This window comes from Pteronotus mesoamericanus, unplaced genomic scaffold (assembly GCF_021234165.1).
Source record: "Pteronotus mesoamericanus isolate MK-2021 breed Mesoamerican mustached bat unplaced genomic scaffold, CSHL_Meso_final contig_40, whole genome shotgun sequence".
In the NCBI taxonomy this organism is placed as follows: Eukaryota; Metazoa; Chordata; class Mammalia; order Chiroptera; family Mormoopidae; genus Pteronotus; species Pteronotus mesoamericanus.
Genome location: NW_026555150.1, coordinates 9477712 through 9502012, shown reverse-complemented (window position 1 = coordinate 9502012; position 24301 = coordinate 9477712). Strand labels below are relative to the sequence as shown.

The 24301-nt window shown below is 38.2% G+C and overlaps 1 pseudogene; it reads right to left on the bottom strand.

Moving 5' to 3' along the window:
- Positions 1 to 21525: 21525 nt before the first annotated feature.
- Positions 21526 to 22496, bottom strand: LOC129073336 (mitotic checkpoint protein BUB3-like; annotated as a pseudogene).
- Between the last annotated feature and the right edge of the window lie 1805 nt (positions 22497 to 24301).

Genomic DNA, 24301 nt, shown 5'->3' with positions numbered 1-24301 from the left:
GTTGTTTTTGTGTTCAGTTGTATGAGTTCTTTATAAATTTTTGATATTAACCCCTTAGCAGATGTATCATTTGCAGTTATGTTCTCCCATTCAGCATATTGTCCTTTTATTTTATTAATGGTTTACTTTGCAAAAACTTTTTAGTTTGATGTAGTCCCATTTGTTTTTTTCTTTGTGTTCCTTGCCTAAAGAGATATATCAGAAAAAAATATTGCTAATAAAAATTTAAGAGAATATACTACCTATGTTTTCTTCTAGGAGTTTGATTTCGAGTTCTACATCTACATCTTTAATCCATTTTGAGTTTATTTTTGTATATTTGTGGTGTAAGAAGGTGGTCTAGTTTCTTTTTTTGCATGTATCTGTCAGATTTCTCAACACCATTTATTGACTAGGCTGTCTTTACTCTATTGTATGTTTTTGCCTCTTTTTTTTTACATATTAATTGACCACATGGGCATGGTTTATTTCTGGGTTCTCTATTCTGTTCCAGTGATCTATACGCTTGAGTTTAATGCCAATACCATGCTGTTTTGATTACTATAGCCTTGTAATATAGTTTGATATCAGGTAGCATGACACCTTAAATTTTGTTCTTCTTAAGATTGCTGTGGCTATTGGGGTCTTTTGTGGTTCTATATAAATTTTTGAATTATGTGTTCAAGTTCTGTGAAGAAGGCCATTGGTATGTTGATGGGAATTGCCTTGAATCTATAAATTGCTTTGAATATGCACATTTTAATGATGTTAATTCTTCTCATCCATTAACACAGTATATGCTTCCACTTATTTGTATCTTTTCACATGTCTATCTTTAATTTCTTTCTTCAATATATTATAATTTTCCAAGTACAGATGTATTACCTCCTTGGTTAAATTTATTCCTAGGTATTTCATTTTTTTGATGCAACTATAAATGGGGTTGTTTCCTTAGTTTCCCACCTGATAGTTCATTATTGGTGTATAAAAATGCGACTGATTTCTGGATATTTGTTTTGTATCCTGCTACTTTACTGAATTCGTTTATCAGTTCCAATAGTTTTTTGGTAGAATCTTTAAGGTTCTCTATGTGTATGGTGTTATGTCATCTTCAAATAATGACAATTTTACTTCTTTCTTTCCAAACTGGATGCTTTCATTTCTTTATCTTGTCTGATTGCTGTGGCTAAGACTTTCAGTACTATGTTGAATACAAATGATGAAAGTAGACATCCTTGTTTCCGATCTTAAGGATAACACATTTTAGTTTTTCCCCATTGAGTATGTTAGCTATGGGTTTGTCATATATAACCTTTATTATGTTAAGGTATTTACCGTCTATTCCCACTTTACTGAAGGTTTTTTAATCATAACTGGGGGCTGGGTTTTGTCAAATGCTTTTTCTACATCTATTGATATGATCGTGTGTTTTTTATTCTTCATTTTGTTTATGTGGTATATCATGTTACTTGATTTGTGAATATTGAAACAACCTTGCATCCCAGTAATTAGTCCCACTTGATCATGGTGTATAATTTTTTTTAATGTATCGCTGAATTCAGTTTGCTAATATTTTGTTGAGGATTATTACATTTATGTTCATCAGAGATATTGGCCTATAATTTTCTTTCTTTGCAATGCTTTTATCTGTTTTTCAAATAAAAATAATTCTGGCATCATAAAATGATGTTGGGAGTCTTCTCTTCTCTTGAATTTTTTGTCATAGTTTTGAGAAGGGTAGGTGTTAATTATTTTTTGAATGTTTGATAAAATCCACTTGTGAAGCTACTTTGATTTCTTTGGTTGTAATTGTTCTAGTCAGATTCTCTGTTTCTTCTTGATTCAGTTCTGGAAGATTTTATGTTTCTAGAAATTTATCCATTTCTTCCATATTGTCCAATTTGTTGGCATATAATTGTTCATAGTAATCTCTTACAATCTTTGCATTTCTATGGTGTCAGTTGTCACTCCCCCTCTTTTATTTCTAATTATATTTATTAGGCCTCTCTCTCTTTTTTTCTTGATAAGTCTGTTTTAAGGTTTGTCAATCTCGTTTATCATTTTAAAGAACCAGCTCTTGGTTTTATTGATCTTTTGTATTGTTTGGGATCTATGTTGCTTATTTCTGCTATTATCTTTATTATTGCCTTTTTTCTACTCAGTTCGGGCTTTGTTTGTTGTTCTGTTTCTCATTCCTTTAGGTATAAGTTTAGATTGTTCATTTTAGATTTTTGCTGTTTCTTAAGGTATGCCTGTATTGCTATTGATTTCCCTCTTAAGACTTCTTTTGCTGTGTTCCTTGTATTTTGAATTGCTGTATTTTCTTTTTTTTTATTTTTATTTTTTATTATTCTTTTCCTTAAGAAGCTTCTAAAGCCAGGAGCAAAACAATGAATTGTTAAATTGATATATCTCTGATGCTGTTGTGTTCCTCAGTAGATTCCAAACATTTCATAAACCTCTTCTTAGGCTGTTAGCACAACCCATACTGTCCCTTGTCTTTCACTGAAATTCTCCTCTTTCAGAACCCAATTTAAATGCCACTTTTCCTCATAAAACCTCTCTATTCTTTTTAAAATATATTTTATTGATTATGCTATTACAATTGTCCCACTTTTTTTCTCCCCTTTATTCCCCTCTGCCTTGCACACCCCTCCCACCCTCCAGCATTCCCCCACCCCTTAGTTCATGTCCATAGATCATACATATAAGTTCTTGGGCTTCACCATTTCTTATACTATTTTTAACCTCCCCCTGTCTATTTCGTACCTGCTACTTATGCTTCTTATTTTCTGTACCATTTTCCCCATTCTACCCCTTCCCCCTCCCCTCTGATCTCCATTTATGTGATTCTGTTCCTGTTCTGGTTGTTTGCTTAGTTGTTTTGTTTTGTTTTTTTTTTTAGGTTCAGTTGTTGATAGTTGTGAATTTTTTTGTCATTTTACTGTTCATAGTTTTTGATTTTCTTCTTTTTCTTAGATAAGTCCCTTTAACATTTCATATGATAAGAGATTGGTGATGATGAACTCCTTTAACTTGACCTAATCTGGGAAGCACTTTATCAGCCCTTGCATTCTAAATGATTGCTTTGCTGGGTAGAGTAATCTTGGATGTAGGTCCTTGCCTTTCGTAACTTTGAATACTTCTTGCCAGCTGCTTCTTGCCTGTCCCTTCTTGCCTGCAAGGTTTCTTTTGAGAAATCAGCTGGTAGTCTTATGGGACTTCTTCATAGGCAACTGTCTCCTTTTCTCTTGCTGCTTTTAAGATTCTCTCCTTAACTTTAATCTTGGGTAATGTAATTATGATGTGCTTTGGTGTATGCTTCCTTGGATCCAACTTCTTTGGGAATCTCTGAGGTTCCTGTACTTCCTGGAGTCTATTTCCTCCACCAGATTGGGGAAGTTCTCCTTCATTATTCTTTCAAATAATTTTTCAATATTTCTCTTTCTCTTCTCTTTCTGGAACCCCTATGATTCGGGTGTTGGAATGTTTAAAGTTGTCCTGGAGATTCCTAAGCCTCTCCTCATTTTTTTGAACTCTTGTTTCTTCATTCTGTTCTGGTTGAATGTTTATCTCTCCTTTCTGCTCCAAATTGTTGATTTGAGTTCCAGTTTCCTTTGCTTTACTGTTGGTTCCCTGTGTATTCTTGTTTATTTTACTTTGCATAGGCTTCACTTTTCCCTCTATTTTTCAACTGTACTTGACCATTTCTGTGAGCATCCTGAATAACAGTGTTTTGAACTGTGCATCTGGTAGGTTGTCTATCTGTTCATTGCTTAGTTCTATTTTTGGAGCTTTGATCTGTTTTTTTCATTTGGACCATATTTCTTTGTCTCAGTGCTCCTGTTACATTGAAGGCAGAGCCTCAAGTATTCGCCAAGGCAGGGCATCCCTGGTCTCTGCGTTGTGGCTCTGTATGTGGGGAAGGTGTCCAAGAGAGAACAATGCCACTTGCTTGGCTCTTGTCTGGCTTTCAGTCATTTTTCCCACTACCCACAAGCAAATTGGGCCTTTCTAATGCTGATTCCAAGGTGGGCGGATTTGTGTACATTCTAGGACCCTGTGGGTCTCTGAAATGAACTCTCCTGTGAGGCTGGGACGTTTTTACAGCCAGAGGTTTTGAGACCTTTTTTCCTGCACTGGAACCCTGAATTGCTTGGTCTCTCTTGCTCCCCAGCTGTTCCTTCCAGTTTATCTGCAAACAACTGTGGGGCTGCCAGCTGCCTTTTCACCCACATGATCCTCCACCTGTCACCTTGCTGCCTGTCCTCTCTGCCCCAACTGCTGGTCTCCACACCTCCTACAGGTCTGGACGAATGTTTCTTCTTTAACTCCTTTGCTATTGGACTTCCATACAGTTTGATTTTCTGGCAGTTCTGGTTATTTTTTGTTTTTATATTTGTTGTCGTCCCTCTTTTCATTGTACTAGAAGGCAAAGTGTATCTACCTATGCCTCCATGTTGGCCAGAAGCCGTGAATTGTTGAGTTTTCATTTTCATTTGTTTTCATATCTTTTGATTTCCTCCTTGACCTTATTGTTAACCAATTTATTGCTTAGTAACCTGTTATTTAGCCTTCATTTGTTTGTGTGTTTTTCAGGGGTTTCTTTGTAATTGATTTCTAGTTTCATACCATTGTGGTTGGAGAAGATGCTTGATATGATTTCAATTTTTTAAAATTTATTGAGTCTAGTTTTGTGGCCTAATATGTTGTCTATCCTGGAAAATGTTTCATGTGAACTTGAAAATAATATATATTATTTTTCTAACAGATGCTTTGGTGTGGGATGCTCTAAAACTATTAATTAAATCCATCCGATCTAAGTGTGTCATTTAAGGTAGCTTTTTCCTTGCTGATTTTCTGTTTGGAAGATCTATCCAGTGATGTCAATGGGGTGTTAAAGTCCTCTGCTATGACAGTATTACTGTCAAAATCTCCCTTCATGGCTGTCAATACTTTATTTAGTTAGGTGTTCCTATGCTTGGTGCATAAATGTTTACAAGTGTTATATCCTCTTGTTTGATTGATTCCTTTATCATTATGTAATGTCCTTCTTTGTTCTAGGAGTAGAATTGCTGGGTCATATGATATTTCTGTTTAACTTTTCGTGGAATCAGCAAACTGTTTTCCACACCATTTTACATTCTTACTAGCAATGTACAAGGGTTTCAATTTCTTCACAGTCTTGCCACCATTCATTCTCCATTAAAAAAAAATTCTAGCCATCTTAATGAGTATGAAGTGGTATTTCATGATTTTGATTTGTATTTTCCTAATGACTGATAATGCTAATCAACTTTTTATATGCTTGTTGGCCATTTGTATATCTTCTTTGAAAAAATATCTATTCAAGTGACTTGTCTATTTTTAAATTGGTTTGTTTGTTTTTTGTTGAGTTGTGAGATATATATATTGGACAGTAGGCCCTTCTCAGATATATGATTTGCAAATATTCTCTCTCATTTTGTATTTATCTTTCCCTTTCTTGATAATGCCTTTTGATAAACAAAAGTTTAAATTTTGATAAAATCCAACTTTAAAAAATTTTATTTTTTGCTTATGTTTTTGGTGTCATACATAAGAATCCATTGCCAAATCTAAGGTCATAAAGATTTCCCTCCATGTTTTCTTCTAAGTGTTTTATACTTTTTCCTCATATTTAGATCATTGATTCATTTTGAGTTAAGTTTTGTATAATGACATTTGTTTCCTTGTCAAAAATCTATTGACCATACATGTAATAATTTATTTCTAAATTTTATATCTTATTCCATTGACCTATATGTCTGTCCTTAGGCCAGTATCACATTATTTTGTTTGTTGTAGTTTTGTAGTAAGTTTTGAAACAAAGTGTGAGTCCTTCAACTTTATTCTTTTTTGAAGATATTTTGGCATCCAGGCCTCTTTATAATTCCACATGAATTTGATGCTCAGTTTTTCCACTTCTAAAAAAAAAGCAATTGGAATTTTGATCAGGATTGCATTGAATTTTTAGATTACTTTAGGTAGTATTGCCACTTAACAATATTAAATCTTCTAATCCATAAACACAGGAGATCTTTCAATTTATTTAGGCCTTCTTTAATTTGCATTAGCAATGTTTTATGCTTTTCATTATACAAGTTTTTTCACTTCCTTGATTATATTTATTGATAGATATTTTATTCTTTTGCATCCTATTCTTGATGAAATTGTTTTCTTAAGTTCTTTTCAGATTGTTTGTTGCTAATGTATAAAAATATGAGATCCTCACCTGCCACATAAGCAACTCACCTACCCTGAGACCTCTAGACTGTGAGGAAGCTCAAAGTGCCCATGTAGAGAGGTGGTTTGGCAATGTCCTAAGACTATATGAAGAGAGATGTCTGGCTAAACCCAAATGCCCCAGATACCTCCCTACTCACAGTGTTCTAGCTTCAGCCACCCTCTGACTGCACATGCATGAGAGAACTTGAGCCAGACTACTCAGACCCTAAATTCCTACCCCACAGAAATTATGAGAGATAATACAATGATTTCTGTTGTTTAAAGTCACTAAGCTTTAGGGTGACTTTTTAATTAAAAACATAGAAATAGATAACCAGGACAGACTTCAAATGTCAAAATCTAAAGGACCATTTTAAAGGATACTGACTTTTCTGTGAAGCTGATCTGGTAGAACTGTTCCCTTTCTTTGACTTCCTTGACAATTTTTTTTTTCTGGTTTTCTTCCTCTATCCTTATTTGCTTCATGTTAGTCATCTACCTACATTCCTTTGATTCTACCTTCTCCTTAAATATTGATGCTCTGGCATCAGCCCTTGTCTTTTCTCTTGTATCTCACTGTCCCTGGAAAAAATCTCACCCATCTATAGGTTGATGCCAGTCCAGACCTGATTCTTGAGCTCATAAAAGCAATTGCTCACTGAATATCTCTACCTGGCTATTTCACATCCACAATGTCCAAAATAAATTTCTTCATTTCCTCCACATCCCAACATGTTCCTCATCCAATTATGTTCAATGTTTCTATTTTAATGATTAGCACCACTTTACACCCAATCCAGAATGTTAATAATCATTTCAGACCCTTTATCCTCTACTGCCTTCACATTCAGCAATCTTATTTTGTCAAGTCCCCTTCTTAAATACATCTTAAGATCATTGTGATTTTCTTCTGTAATACCTGTGCTCTCCCCCAATCAACACAAATCCATGCACTGTGAGTTTGGAGCTGTTTTATTTAATAAAGAAGGTGAGCTGCTAGAGCCATCCAGGTCTAACTCCAAAATTTGCGTTCTCAACCACTGACTATGGTGTGGAAGTTAGTTTGGAGGAAATAGAGTAGAGGCAGACAAACTAGTGAGGGTCTGTGGCAATCGCCACATCTCTGCCACTCACTTGCTCTGTGACCATAGGCAGGGCATTTACTTCTCTGAATCTCAGTTCCTTCATCTGTAAAATGAGAATAATAATAATTTTATCTACTTCCAAGATTCAATAAGATAATGCATGTGCAATATTTAGCATATTTCCCTGTACACAGAAAGTGCTCAATAAATGATTATTGAATTTTTGAGAAGGAGCCTTAGATGGGAAAACATGGCTGCCTCTATCAGTTCACCTTCTTTGTTGAAGACAACAGCTCCAAACTCATAGACCACATCAGCTATGGCTTGGATATGTTGGGTCTAAGTAGGAACGACTATGTGTGAATTTCTGTTGATTAAGGTTGAATGTGGATGTTGCAGAAGATATCCGAATTGTGTTCTTGAAGTCAGGCTGACACCTAGGGACTGGAGAAACTGAAAGGTGTTTGGAAGCTGACTTAACTTGCCCAACTGGGGCCAGCATATCTGGAACCAGACAGCAGAGGGCAGCAGAGGTTGATGTAATCTCAGATCCCTGGGTTGGAGTGGGGTGAGGAAGAGAAATCTAAAGAACTTGGGGTTCTAATTCCAAGTGTAGGGTGGACTAGGGATGCTGTCTAAAGGATAGAAGCACTCTTGGTATCACTATCCCTTAGGACCTGGGATGAACATGGTTAAGAATGTAGGGCAGCTTGCGAGGGGCCAAAGGAGCTAGAATTTAAGGGTGGGAGTTGTGTGAGTGAGTTGGGATGTTAACAAGTATATTAAGTAAAATGCATTTATCCTAGTGTTATATTTGAGCTTTCTCACTTTTCCTCAAAGTCCCAATGGTCTTCATAAGGGAGGAGTTATCAACTAGGATCTCTGGAGGTAGAGATACATGTTTGATGAAGAATTCGTAGTACAGGTAGAGATCACTTCCCTAAGGTATGGATGGAAGAAGCCTCAGGTTCATGACGAACCAAAGGCCCAGAGAAGGAAAATGACATGCCTAAGGTCATATAGTTAAGATTTAAAGTAAAAGTCAACACTTACTGATAGGCACTACTGAACACATTACATACATAACCTCACTTAGCCTTCACAGTACTGTATCAGACAGAATTAGATGTTTTATTATCACATTTTACAGATGAGGAATTTGTAGTACAGAAAAGCTAAGCCATTTGCTCAAGGTGCAACCAGGATGTAAACCCAGGCAGCCTGACTTCAGTGCCTGTTCTATTAACTATCACTTTCTGCTACTTGCCTAGACCAAGGGTTAGGTCTTTAGACTCCAAAGTCAGGGATTTTATCATTAATGTACAGTGTTTTGGATGGAAATATGATTTTAGTAAGTCATATCTTCATCTCAAATTAAGTATAATAACAAGGCAGTTTGCTACTTTATATGGATTCTCAGCTAATTCTATTGTAAGGCAAATACTCCCATTTTAAAAAATCTTCTCTCATCCATAATTTACCTGCTTTCTGATGTTGCTATATTGTGTGCAGTCTGGGGGATGTGTGGTTGGCGTGCTTCCTACAGAGCACTCATGTGTTCTTCTTTAGGTGGCTTCTTTCCCAGCCTGCTCTGGCTCTCCTCTGGGCTACCTTCCTACACCAGATTGTCAGTGTGGGTCCAGAGGCAGTAAAAGAGAGACAGTTAAAATAATGGGACTTTTGGGTGATCCTCTATTTTGTTTTCCTTATTGTTGAACAAACAACCATTCTAATTCTTATTGTCTGCATAAAGGTGTGCATGAACACATTCATTCATTCAACACTTGCTTAGCACCTACTATGTGCCAAGCATTATGCTAGATCTTGAAGGGTACAGTAATGAACAAAACATGCACAGTTCCTGTCTTTGTGGAATTTTTAGTCTAGAAGGAAAGTATATTAATTGCAAATCATTCCCTCTCAAGTGCTCCTAACTGGAATTGGGAATCACCCATCTTCTCCAATTCTATTTCCTTAACTTGAGCTCCCACCATCTGTCTCTTCTTTGGTCACTGTAACTGGCCTGCAGTCTCTGTTTCCTCCCAACCCCCACACCCACCCAGGCCTGCACAGTGCAGACAGCAGCAGACAGACTCCACCTTTGAAAACATCCCTTCGAATATGTCACATCCTTCCCTTGCTCAACCTGTTCAAAATCCTTCAATGACTCCCCATTTCCTGTCAAATGGGGTCCAAATTCCTTCATGGTCTGGCCAGAGTCAAGCAATTCCATGAGTTGATCCTGCTCTGTCCTCCCCACCCTACTCTTATTTCCTACATGTCCCTCTGCTCTAGTAGGGAGGGTCTTCTTATTATCTATACACTGTCATTTCATTCCTCATCTGTACTTCAGTTCTATCTCTGCAAATCCTACATGGCCTTCAGAAAACCCAGTCTTCTTTTTTGGCTATGAATTGTATTTAAAGAATTATCTCAGAAAAGAAGAAGACCCAGTCTTCAGAAGAGTACCACTTCCTGCAGAATGCTTTCCGTAAAAACTCCCCCCTTCTCTGTTGTCTCTTCTCCGTGATCCTGGGCCCAAGTCCTGGCTGGTATGAGCATCAAATGAGACCCCATCATGGGCAAATGCTTTTTATTGCATCATGTAAGGCCATCTTCATATTGGTCCTCATATCTACTATTTATTGAACATGTGTCTTCTGCCAGGCAACACAGACAGTGGTTCATAGACATAATCTCATTGAATCATTATAATATGCTATGTAAAGTAAACAATATTTATTAGACTCATCACCCAGAGGGGGAACCTGAGACTCAGAGAAGTTAGATATCTGGTCCAAGATCATACTTCTAGGGAGGTCCATCTGGGAAGCTTGTCTTCTCTTTAGAGATAACCCATTGGTCTGAGCTGGTTTGAACCTCAATTCTGCTCTTTTTAACTCCACGTAATGAACTCTATATGACCTTTGAAGGCTTTTCTTTTAAACACTGAATTTTTAAAAGTTCTATTGATATCAGCCTGGTCCAACTCTCTGTTTCTATTTTATTATTATTTTATTGTTGTAAGCTACCTCGAAGTGTTTGGGGAATGAGATGTAAGTAATTAAATCCATGCAAGTAAAATGCACTTCTCCTGTCTCTACTCCCAATGTCCAGGAAAGAAGTGGGCACTGCTACTGGGCGATCATCATTATCCAACCCTGTGCTTTGTAAAGGCTTGAGGAAATCGCAATCCAAGTTAGAAGCCAAAGGTCAGTTCCTTCTGTGAAATAAAAGGGCAGAGAGTCTGTGCCAGGTCTTCTAGAAAAATGTCAAACTGTGGCATGGACTCTATTTCCTTCCACATTTTATTTTTATTTTAAAGGAGCCATCAGGTGGTAATGAATGATTCATGCTTTACTTACTCTTCTTGTTTATTTCCCTTCTTCGACCTTCAGATTTTTTTCTCCTTAATGTTTGTTCCGGGTTTTGATAAAGCACTGAGGTACTTGACTTGTGTTGGTAACTCCCCCATCTCAATGTCTTCTTAGGAAAAAAAAATAAGAGGAAATGACAGTATTCCAAAACCATCTTTTATTCCATCGGTAGAAGGATTGCACCTGCTACATCTAAGGTCACTTCTATCATTTCCTTTTACAGTAAAACTTCATGGGAAGACACCCCAAGAGTACCAAATGGCTATGGATTGGAAGTCAGCATCTGGCCTTACTTGGCCCATTCTGGGCAGAAAGAGGCTTTTGAATATGAACAGGCTCCTTAGGCTGAGTTTCCATACTTCAAGGCAGCACCATTCGCATACAAATGGTTGATATTGGGGATTCTTTTCATTTCATTAAGTCAAGTCTCCTAAGACCTCGTCGATTAAGCTACAATCTGTTAACCTACTTGGTGTTATTGTGAATTATTCAAAGAAATAAAACTTCATTTCTTTGCAAGTAACCTTCAATACAAATGGTTCACTAATTTGAAGGTATACCTCCAATTAGTATTAGTGTGACTAAGTGAGGTTGAACTGGGCTCAATAGCAATTTATTGATTTCTTTCACCATTCACATCACTTTCCTTAGGCAAGAATTCTTTTAATAGCCTCAGCCCTCCAAGAAGTGAACTTTCCCTCAGAGACAAAGATGTCTTGTCTACTCATCTGTCCTTGAATTAGAACCCTAGCAATAGGTATCCATTTGCACTGATACATCCACGTGCTTGTAGTCTTGTTCTTTGTGGTTAAAAACATAGGCTGCAGTTTATGGTCAGTATATGACTGGGATGGAGGACTGATGCTGTGTGATGCAGTCCAAGTGCTTTACCTCTCTAATGTTGAGTTACCTCATTCAGCACTTGTATACTCAGCCTATGAACAAGATTGACAGTCAGTAGCCAGGGTTAGGGCTCAGCCTGTGGATGAAGAAATAACTGAAGTGTCTTCCTTTTTAAATTTCAACTGCCTGATTATAGGTAACCCTATGCTCTACCCTACTGAACTTAAGTCACAAGACACTATACAGCTAGAGGAGAGTGGAATTATGGGACAAAGACATTTAAGAAGGTGGTAAAGATACTGGATATTCCCTGTCCAGTACTTAATACTTTCTATAAAAAAGACAAGAAGGAGAGGCTCAATTCCACAGTCACTGGTGTAGCAAGGAATTCTTAGGTTCCAAATAAACACTATTTGAAATGGGAGCCTTTCTTTCCGGTGAATTTTGCTCTTGTAGACTTTGTCCGTTGGATGCTGGCAGAGTATACTTGTATTTCAGTAAAACTGTCTCTTCTCTGCCTACACTAAGGGTGGGGAGGAAAGGAGATGGGCTGGGCCACCTTGGCCATGTTTAAGTTACCAAATGACAATAGAATTCCTGCTTAGAATGCTAGGGAAATGGGTTTCTGTGATCTCCTGGGAGGCATTGTAATCAACAAGTTTTGAAAAGCTTGGGGAATCTGTAACAGGAGGCTTGCCTTTCATTTCAAACAGGAAAGACAGACACGGAGGGCTAGAATGCTAAGCGCAAGGGCGTGAAGTACCATTTCCCCCTGCAGGATGCTGAGGCTGGCTTGAAGAAGAGGAGGTGGTGGTGGTGATGAAGGTATCTATACTGCTTGATCTAAATGCTCACTGCTAGCCTTTGAGGTCATTACCATTATTATCCTCACTTTACAAATCAGGAGACTGAGGCACAAAGAGAAACAGAGGTCACATGGCTAGTGAGTTGCAAAGCTTTAATTTGAACCCAGGACTGCCTGACACCAAAGGATCCAGTTATGGTTATCAGGAAGATCAAATTCACTTGGAATAGCAGGGAAATATGTAGAAGAGGTAGAGGGGGCTATGGCAACATAACACCTCAAAGACTGTGAGGTGGCCTTAATGCCAAGAACTAGCAGTATAGTGGTTAATAGCATATACCAGGGAACCTACAGTTTAAGTCAACAGTCTGGGTTCAAATTCCAGATCTGCTGCTTCCTGGCTGTATGACCACGGGCAAGTTACTTTGATCTCTCTCTATGTCAGCTTCTTCACTGTGAAATAGAGATATGGGGTTAATAATAGTACCTACTTCATGGAATTGGTCTGAGGACTGAATGAATCAATATAGGAGAGTGTTTAGACAATGCCTAACATCCAGTGAAGGCTACCTAGCTATTCAACAGCTAATGTATCAATGAAGTGCATGCACATGTGCTAGGTTTGTGGTTGGCTGGGAGCTCTCTGGGCCTCAGTTCCTCTCTGCAACCTACTTGAGAGTTCCTGTGACTTAAATGAGGCAATGCATTAAGAGAAGAGCATACTTGATTCCCAGCAACTAACTCTAGATAGAGTCCACATTCTCCTGCAGGCCTAGGCTCTGTTAGTTCAAATATTAAATGAGTGGATCATTGGCAAGGGATGAGGAACATCTTTTGCTATGCAAGGGATTTCATTTTTAATGCAAGTGACTTTAGGTCCTGCTGACAGATAGTGAACAAGAAAGAGACCATGGTCTCAGATACCGTTGATCCCAGATCTAGAGCCTCTGGAACTCAATCCCTTCAAGGCGGTAGAGCCAGTGGGGAAGAACTTAGCCTCCAGAGCCAAACCTTCCTGGGTTCAATCCCAGCTCTATTACATTTTGTGTGAGCTTTGGCAAATCACTTCACCTCTCTGCACCTATTTTACCATCTGGAAAATATAGGTATTATTGGCACCTTCCTCACAGGGGTGTTATAAAGATTAAGTATATGAGCACATATAGAGAGTTTAGAGCAGTGCCTAGCACATAACCTGATTATTGTTGATATATTTCTAGAGAGACCAGGGAGAAGAGTGGGAAATGAATGAAGACTGTGGCACTCCTCTCCACCCTCTCCCCCTCCCCACTAGCTGGAAGATGCTTCTGTCCAAATGGGAAGTTGAAGCTAAAATAGCACAGTAAAGGAAAGGAAAGCACTCCCAGAGCAGATGGGCTCCCACTCAGTCCTGAGGAATGTGCTGACTATTCAGGAACAAGACTTTGGCAGTCACTTAACACAATCATGAAGCAAAGGGAAATGATCAAGTCTGTCACCAGGGTCAGTGTCAATTTAAGAAAGTGTCAAGGCTGAAAAGGAAGATGTGACAAATAGTAGGTCCTGTACGTTCCTGAAGCTGGTTCACAAGGCCTCCATGGTAGCAATCCCAGGTGAACATGGCTGGAAAACTCCCTTCCCACATGCCCTTCCAAAGTCCCCAAATGAGCAGTCTTGACCAGAGGGTAAGGTTGGGAGTTCTGAGCCAGTATATGTGGGTTGGTAACTTGCATGGGCTGAGTGAATTGGAGTACTCATGCTTTCTTTATTCTATTCAGCAAACTTGTAATTGAGTGCTCACTCGGTGCCAGCCACTGGGCTAGAAGCCATGAGATGCTGGGAAGAGCAGTACAGGTAAGATCATTGCCCTGGAAGAACTCACAGAGGATAGAGGCTGTGCTTCCTACACATGGGAAAAGCATCTGAGAAATGCTGAGCAGTCAGAGACCCAATGGCCTCCCCCTTTCTAGGGAGTTAATCAGGAAAATAGTGTCTGGGAAGGATTAATGCTTAACATGGAATAACCTTTATTGGTGGAATTAGTAGGGGTGTTATTTCCTGGAGGGTGGAGGGGCCATGGCAGACTGTAAACTCATTAAGGGAAAGGTTTATGTCTCTGTAAATCCCTTGACCAATTGCTAGTATGGCTTTATACCTCAAGAGACTTACAAGCAGGGCATTTAGAATTAGATCTCACCAGCTTTGGTTGAGTGTCTACTATGTGTCAAGCACAATGCCAGCTGCTCTCCCATCCTTGAATATCTTAGATAATCTATCTCAGGTGGCTTAATAGAAATATTGAGTGACTGGACATGAATTATAGAAATATCCATAGGTATAACATAACCCAGTAATTCTCAAAGTGTGGTCCCTGGACCAGCATCACCTGTGAATTAGAAATGCAAATTCTGGGCTCTATCCCATGTGTGCTCAGTCAGAAACTCAGGGGTGGGTCTCAGCAATCTGCATTTTAACAAGCCTTTCAGGGGATGCTGATGCACAGCAAACCACTGGTCTAAGCTAGTGATCCTTTTTTTAGTATATTTTATTAATTATTGTATTACAGTTGTCCCATTATTTCTCTGCTTTATCCCCATCCACTTTGCACCTCCCCACCCTCCACTTCATGTCCAAGGATTGTACATATAAATTCTTTGGCTTCTCCATTTCCTATAATATTCTTTACCTCCCCCTGTCTATTTTGTACCTACCAATTATGTTTTTTATTCCCTGTGCCTTTTCCCCTCATTCTCCCCTGTGTCCTCCCCACTTATAACTCCCCATGTGATCTCCGTTTCTGTGATTCTGTTTCTGTTCTAGTTTGCTTAGTTTTTGTTTTTTTTAGGTTCAGTTGTTGATAGTTGTGAGTTTGTTGTCATTTTACTGTTCATAAAATTTGGTCTCCTACTATTTCTTAGATAAGTTGCTTTAACATTTCATGTAATAAGGGATTGGTGATGATGAACTCCTTTTACTTGACCTTATCTGGGAAGCACTTTATCTGCCCTTGCTTTCTAAATGATAGCTTTGCTGGGTAGAGCAATCTTGGATGTAGGTCCTTGCTTTTTATGAGTTTGAGTACTTCTTTCCAGCCCCTTCTTGCCTGCAAGGTTTCTTTTGAGAAATCAGCTGATAGTCTTATGGGTACTCCTTTGTAGGTAACTGTCTCCTTTTCTCTTTCTGCTTTTAAGGTTCTTTCCTTATCTTTAATCTTGGGTAATTTAATTATGATATGTTTTGGTGTGTTTCTTCTTGGATCCAATTTCTTTGGGAATCTCTGAGCTTCCTGTATCTCCTGGACATCTATTTCCTTTGCCAGATTGGGGAAATTCTCCTTCATTATTTGTTCAAGTAAGTTTTTGGTTTCTTCCTCTTCCTCTTCTCCTTCTGGCATCCCTATGATTCAGATGTTGGAGCATTTAAAGTTGTCGCAGAGAGTCTTCAGTCTCTCCTCACTTTTTTGAATTCTTGTTTCTTCATTCTGTTCCAGTTGGATGTTTCTTTCTTTCTTTTGTTCCAAATCATTGATTTGAGTCCTGGTTTCCTTTCCATCACTGTTGGTTCCCTGCATATTTTCCTTTATTCAACTTTGTTCAGCCTTTATCTCTTCCTTCATTTTGCAACTGAACTCAATCATTTCTATGAGAATTCTGATTACCAGTGTTTTGAACTCTGAATCTGATAGGTTGTCTATCTCCTCATCGCTTAGTTCTTTTTCTGGAGTTTTGGTCTATTGTTTCATTTGGACCATATTTCTTTGTTTCAGTGCACCTGTTAAGATGTAAACGGTGGAGCCTTAGGTATTCACCAGGGCAGGGCAAACCCTCTTTGCGGCATTGTGGTGCAGTCTGTGGTGGAGGGGTCAGAAAGGGAACAATGCCACTTGCTCAGCTTTCACCGCGCTTTCCATCCTGTCCCTCGCTCCACACAAGTGGATTGTGCCCTATCTGGTGCTGATTTCCAGGTAGATGGGTTTGTGTGCATTCTAGGACCTGGTGGGCCACTGTAATGGACTCTCCTGTGAGAGTGGGAGTTTCTCCTGCCACTGCAACTCACACAGGATTTTACCACCAGATTTTGAGTCTTTAGTTTCCCACACTGGGACCCTGTTTTTTCAGTCTGTTTAACTCCAGTTATTCCTCCCAGTTTATCCACACACGAATGTGGGACCACCCAGTTAGCCAGCCCCTGCTTGCTCTCGAAGTCCACTGCCTTGCCATACTCCTCTGCCTGGCTGCCCATCTCTGCCCATCCTACCAGTCTAAATGAATGTTTATTTAACTCCTAGGTTGTCAGAGTTCCACGCAGTTTGATTTTCTGTCATTTCTGGTTGTTTTTTGTTTTTAAATTGGTTGTTGTCCTGCTTTTGGTTGTGCTCAGAAGTGAAACGTTTCTGCCTATGCCTCCATCTTGGTCAGGACTTCTAACTTAGTGATCTTTAAAGGGGAACTGGATCTTCCCCAGGTATTTTGAAGGAACCCCTGAAGAGGGAAGTGGGGCTGAAACCACTCTATTTTCATCTGTCATACATGTTGAGTGGTTACATTATATTTTGTTTAAAGGGAGTGCTTCAAACTGAAAAAGTTTGAAAACTGTGATTCCATTCTACCTGTCCTGCCTCATCATCTGTACAGATGGAGACACTGAAGCCTAGAAAAGGAAAGGTTCCAGGAAACAGGGATGGGACTAGAAGCCTGGCCTCTTAACTTTCAGCCCATGTGCATCTCAGATGGCCTCCTCATGAAAAAGAAAATTTTAGGGAGATCAAGATGACAGAGGAGTGAATGGAAGCCACACTGACCTCCTCCTAGGACAAGTCTGGAATTACAATAAGTTGTGGAGAAATCACCTGGAAAAAACAACTTAACAAAAGCGAGAGAAGAGCTGTATAACCTTGGACAGACAGAAAGAATCAACATTAGCATAACCTAACTGATAAGGAGTGGGGTAGATATTTTATAATGGTTTTAAAATTTTTAATATTTTACAATGGATTTTGACATTTAAAAAACTTAATAAATAAAATCAATCTGCATTTAAAAACAAGAAAGAAGGAACTCCTACCTTTCGTGACAACATGGATGGAACAGGAGAATATTATGCTAAGTGAAATAAGCCAGTTGGTGAAAGACAAATACTGTATGATCTCACCTATAAGTGGAATGTATTGAATAAAATAAACTAACAAACAAAATAAATTACAGGCATTGAAATATGGAGCAGACTGAAAGTGACCAGAAGGGATGGGGAAGGAAGACAATGGTGGAAAGAAGGGGCAGGGACTAGACAAAGAACATGTATGAATGACCCATGGACATGGACAACAGAATGGGAATTGACTGTGGGAGCAGGGGGCTGGGATGGGTGGAGGAGGGAAAAGGGGGAAAATGTGAGACAACTGTAATAAAATAAACATGATTTTTAAGATAAAATAAAATATAAACAAATAAAAAAGAAAAAGGAAATTTTATTATGGTGTATGGTATTTTTACTGTATTGCTGGATCCAATTTGCTTATCCTTTGTTGAGGATTTTTCATCTATGTTCATTTGGGATATTGAAGTATAATTTTCTTTTTTAAAGTGTCTTTATCTGGTGTTGGGAACCATCCCACCTGGTTTCAGGGATTGTAGCCTTGCCCCCAGGTGAGAGGACCCCAAGGCTGGAGCTGAGCAAGGAGGCCTTGGGAAAATAGTCCACTGAGGAGACAAAACCTGTCCTCCTGGCAAGGACACAGCCCCTGCCTCCCTCACATCACCCTTCTTGGCCCCAGAGGATGGCTGGTTAGCCAATGATGGGTAAGAACCCTCTGTGGCAGGAGCAACCTAAGACAGGCACAGTTGCATAGGGGACATCAGGGAAGGACTTGGGGGACACAGAGAAGGGGCAAAAGACCCTCACACTTCGGCTTTGATATGGGTGGTATCCTCATGCTATTTGAAAGAAGTTTCCTTATCTCTTGGCTGCTCTTCTCCACCCTCCTGGCTCAGGCTTGAAACAATACTAAAAGCAGATACAGCCCTAAACTGGATCAGGTTGTTCAGGGGGGACAATTATGCCTGGAAAAGGAATGCATTAAATCCTTTGAAACTTACTTTGCTAAGAATGCTCTTGAGTTAATGAGTACTGATGTTTGGGGTCGACCATAAAATGTGATCACTTTCCCAGATTTCAGGGCCAAATGGGTGCCACCCTGTATACCAGACCCTGACTTGAGGCAAATTTCTGTGTTCCTTCAATTGTTATCTATGATCTCTATTTGTTCTCTGGAAACATAGCCTTTGGACATTGATTAATGAGCTTTGCATCCATGCTGTATACCCCTGCACATATGATTCTCATTAAAAGCCACTTCAAGGGAAGGGCTTGGGGCATTCTTCACTAGAAGGAATTGCCACCCCCTCTTCCTGGCAGACTGAGAAGTGTCTGGAACGACTTATTTTATTTTCCTCCATCCGCAGTGACCCGGGAGGACTCTGTGCAGAATGCAGTACCCCCCTCATTTGGTGCCCAACATGGGACCCCCCCCCCACCATCTGGTGCCCAAACAGGGATCCTTGTCTTTCTGGTTTTGGAATTAGGATAATGCTAGCCTTGTAAAACGAGATTGGGAGTCTCTCCTTCTCTTGAATTTTTTGGAATAGTTTGAGAAGGATAATTCTTAGTTGTCTTTCTTAAGTTTTTTTATTTATTGATTGATTTTTTTGAGAAAGAGAAATGTGGGGGGAGAGAAAGGGGAGAAAGATTTGTTGTTTCACTTATTTATGCATTTATTGGTTGATTCTTTTTAAGTGCCCTGAACAGGGATCGAATCCTCAACCTTGGCATGTCAAGATGATGTTCTAACCAACTGAGTTACCCAACCAGTGCTTATTAGTTCTTTGAATGTTTGGTAAAATTCACCTTTGAAGCCATCCATTCTAGGGTTGTTGTTTTTTTTTTTTTCTTCGAAGTTTTTTGATTACTGCTTCTCTTACAGTGTTGTAATCTGTCTGTCCAAATTCTCTGATTCTTCCTGATTCAGTTTTTGGAAGATTGTATGTTTCTAGAAATTCATCCATTTCATCCAGATTGTCCAGTTTGTCGGTATATAATTATTCCTAATAAATCTTACAGGCCTTTGTATTTCTTTGGTGTTAGTTGTTACTTCTCCTTTTTCATGTGTCATTTTATTTATTTGGGTCATTTCTCTTTTTTCTTGATGATGAATCTGGTTAAAAATTTTTTCTGCTATGAACATTTTTGTACAAGGTTTTTTGTGGGCATATGTTTTAATTTCTCTTTGATAAATACCTAGGAATGTAATTACTGGCCCAAAGCATTGGTTTATGTTTAATTTTATGAGAAACTACTGTGCTGATTTCCACAATGGCTGTACAATTTTAGACTCCAATCAGCAATGTAAGAGAGATTCTGTTGCTTTGTATACACTTGGTGGTGTTATTTTTTAACAGTTGATTTATTCTAGTGGTGTGTACTAATATCTCATGGGGGCTTTAATTTACATTTTCACGGATGACTGATAACATTGAGCATATTTTTATGTGTTTATTGGTAATTCGTATGTCATCTTTTTTGAAGTATTTATTCTTTAGGCATAATTTTCAGACAATACAGGGTGGGACAAAAGTAGGTTTGTGGTTGTGAGTACCCAAAACACAGTTTATTGTCATATTATTATTTATTAATTATTGTATTATTTTCCATATGAACAAACATAAACCTACTTTTGCCCCTCCCTGTATAATGCACACATTAAAAGTGCGCAAAATGTTCAATGACTTTTGATAAATGAATAAAACCACATAACTAGCACTACCTATGTAGAAGTTTATCAATATTATTGATCTTTTTTAAAACACCAGGTTTTGGGTTCATCAATTTTCCTTATTTTTTTTCTATTTCATTTATTTCTGCTCTTACCTTTATTAGTTCCTTCTTTTTACTTACTTTGGACTTAATTTGCTCTACTTTTTCTAGCTTCTTAAATTTGAAGCTGAAGTCATTGATATGAGACCTTTCTTTTTTCCTAATATGAGTATTGAATGTTATAAAGATCCCCCTAACTACTGCTTTAGCAACATCTCACAAATGTCTATATACTGTTTTCATTTGAAAATGCTTTTCAGCCCTGGCTGGTGGGGCTCAGTGGATTGAGCGCCAGACTGCGAAGCAAAGGGTTGCCAGTTTGATTCTTGGTCAGGACACATGCTTGGGTCATGGGCCAGGTCCCCAGTGGGGGCTGTGCAAGAAACAATGACACATTAATATTTCTCTCCCTCCCTTCCCCTTTCTCTAAAAATAAATAAATAAAATATTTAAAAAATACTTTCCAATTACCGTTTGATTATTCTTTGACCCATGAGTTATTTAAAAGTGTGCCATTTAATTTCCAAATAATTAAGAATTTTCTGACATTTTTTGTTATAGCTTTCTAATTTAATTCTGTTGAGCTCAGAGAACACGCTTTCTGTGATTTCAGTCCTTTAAAATTTATTGAGATTTGTTTTATGGCCCAGCATGTGGTCTATCATAGAGAATGTTCCATGTGTGCTTAAGAAGAATATGTATTCTGAAGATGTTGGATGTAGTGTTCTATTCATGACAATTAGGTCAAGTTGAATGACAGTGATGTTTAAGTCTCCCACATCCTTACTGATTTTATGTTTACTTGTTTTTTCAGTTACTGAGAGAGAACTGTTAAACTCTCTCTCAGTAACTGAAAAAACAAGTAAACAAATTGTGATTTTGTATATTTTTTGTTTCAGTTCTGTCAGCTTTGGCTTCATGTATTTTGGATCTTATTAATTGGTACCTGCACATTTAATATTGTTATATTGTTTTGATGAAGTGATGTTTTCATAATTATAAATGTCTTTTTTAAGGGTTCTGAATCTCTGATTTATTAGACAGCATGGACATAACAGGTTCATATTATTTTACAAAAAGAGCTAAAGATGCTCAGAAAAAGCAACTGGGCTTGTGTGTGTGGTGGGAAGCAATTCTTCTATTGCACAAGGACACCAAGACTCCTCATCTTACACAAAGTCGGAATGAAAGGGTGCAGACAAGTTTTGTATCAGACAGAAGAAAGGAATCCACATATTAAGTAATGTGTCCACAATAACTATAATGCATCCTTTAGGGGATAACCATGTATTTTTAGAAAGAAAAACAAACTTTCCATAGAGAAACCACTTTCATGAGATGATTAGGTGGACTTGGATTTTGTTTCTGCATCTGTCACTTGGTGAATGAAGATACCATCTTCAGGATGTTGCATGTCATCCACTTCATACATATATTATGATGCTTTCACAAGTATATTCCCATCATTACTGAAGGCAAGTGATGGGATGCTGGTGGGGTGCCAATAGAACTGGCACAGTTGCTTTTTGTAAAATGTATCCTAAATACTTACAAATCCATCAGAACTACCTGTGGCAAATGTATTGTGGATGTTGTAAAAGGAAATGGCATCAACTGGGTAAATTTGATCAATATTATTTTCTTTTAGTCTGTAACACTTGAAGGAATACTTCTTCTTCTGTAACTCAGCTTGGGTCCAAGCACTCAACTTCCACTCAGCCATCAGTAGAGATCAATATATAACCCTGCTTGTTTGGAAATGCTCATATACAGCAAGTCTTGTACTTCAGGCTGGACTCCCAGTGCTGCTACTCATAGCTCATGTTCCACAGGTCCCACACCAACACTCTGCAGCCCACAGTACTGCCTGTCTCCAGGCACTGAGATGGTGTACAGCTTTTCAGGCTGAGAGAAAGTCCTAGCATTACAAGGAGTTCTGGAATTCCACAATATAACTGTCTGATTCCAACTCCCAGTAACCATCACATATATTTCTGGATGGTATTCAACACACCTGATAGGGGTATCATGGGTTCCAACAAGATTTTCTTGATCAGTGTTCAAATAATGCATTTTCAATTAATAATCAAATCCCCCACTCCAGGCATGTGTTGGATTGTAGAAGATACAGTCCAGAATGATACTGGTGTGCTGGTACTTGAGCCACATGGAGCTGGCTGGCACATTATAGAGAAGCACTAGTGTATCTCAGGAGGAGACCAGCAGGAACTGAGAGGTGCTGAAGTTGAACTTCACTGAGGAGATGCTGTTCTTGGGCAGCTGGTTCAGCATGAACTCCTTATAACTGGCCATCTTGAGTTTCCCTCAGAATCTTAAACTTCTTTACTCTTGGTAATATTCTGTCTTGAAACTTACTTTGAAATTAAAATAGCCATCTTTAGTATATCTTTATCCATTATTTTTAACCTATCTTTGTCTTTATGTTTAAAAATGTTTCTTATATGCAGCAAATATGTTGAGGTCAGTATTATTTTTAATACAGTAGAATGATCTCTGACTTTCAATTTTACTGCTTAGAGTACATTTATATTTAATGTAGTTATCGATATGGTTGTGTTTAGGTAGGTCATACATTTCTCTATTTGTTTTTGATTCTCGCCAGCTGTACTTCACCAACTTTTCCCTCTTTTTCTGCCCTTTCTTGGATTATTTTATTTTATTTTTTTCTTTTTCATATAGCTTTCATTTAAAAATTGCCTTTATTTTGAAATAATTTTAGATTTACAGAAGAGTTGCAAAGATAGTAAGTGTTCCCAGATACTTTTTATCCAACCTCTTCTAATGTAAATATCTTACATAAACATAATAGCCAAAACTAAGAAATTCACATTGGTACAATACAATTAACTAGGCTACAGGCTTCATTTAGATTTTCCCATTAATTCCTTTTTCTGTTCCAGTATCCCATCCAGGATATCATATTTAAATTAGTCATCATGTCTCATTAAATCCTTCTTGGCTATGAGAGTTTCTCAGACTTTTCTGTTTTTTGATGGCCTGTACAGTCAGACGCTTGGTAGAATATCTCTCAATTTGGGTTTGTCTGATTTTTTTTCTCTTGGTCAGTCTGTAGTAATAAAATTTTGAGAAGAATAACATTGAGGTGTTGTGCCCTTGTCAACCCATCACATTGAGGGGAGGTATCTGGCATCAACATGTCTTTATTTCCTGTTTAAGATAGTATCTGTCAGATTTTTCCACTTCAAAGCTACTGTTTTTCCCATTTTAAATTCTATACATTATATGAAAATTACTAAGTTCAGCCTATACTCAAGGGGAAGGAAATTAAACTCCATCTGTTGGAGGGACAAGTATCAAATAACCAAAATCTTTTTTTTTTAATCCTCACTAGAGATATGTTTATTGAATTTGGGGGGGGGGGTGGAGAGAAAGAGAGAGAGAGAGAGGAAGAGAGCAATTGACATCAGTGTGAGAAACATCAATCAGTTGCCTTGCAACCTTTTTTTTTAAAAGATTTCATTTTTTTAGAGAAAAGGGAAGGGCAGAAAAAAGAGGAGGAAGAGAAAAATTGATGTGAGAGAGAAACATTGATCAGTCGCCTCTCACACACATCCTGACAGGGGACCAAACTTACAACCTAGGCTTGTGCCCTGACCAGGATTTAAACCAATGACCTTTTACTTTGTGGGTGACTACCAATCAAATGAGCTACCCGGGCCAGGGTTCAAAATATTTTAATATTCTATTTTATCTCCACCACTGATTATCTATATATAGCTAGGTTCTTTTTTTGCAGTTGCTGTAGGTCTCATTTTTTTATGATATTTTATTGATTATTCTACTACAGTTTCCCCATTTTCCCCATTTCCCGCCCCCCCAGCACCACCCATACCCTCAGGCAAATCTCACGCCTTTCTTTATCTACTGATCATTCATATAAGTTCTCTGGTACTCCATTTCCTATATTGTACTTCACATCCTCATGGCTATTTCCATAACTACCTGTTTGTACTTCTTAATCCCCTCACCTCTTCACCCATTCCCTCATATTCTGCTCCCATCTAGAAACCAAAAAATACTCTTCATATCCATGATTCTTCCTGTGTTCTTCTAATTCAATTGTTGATAGATATGTA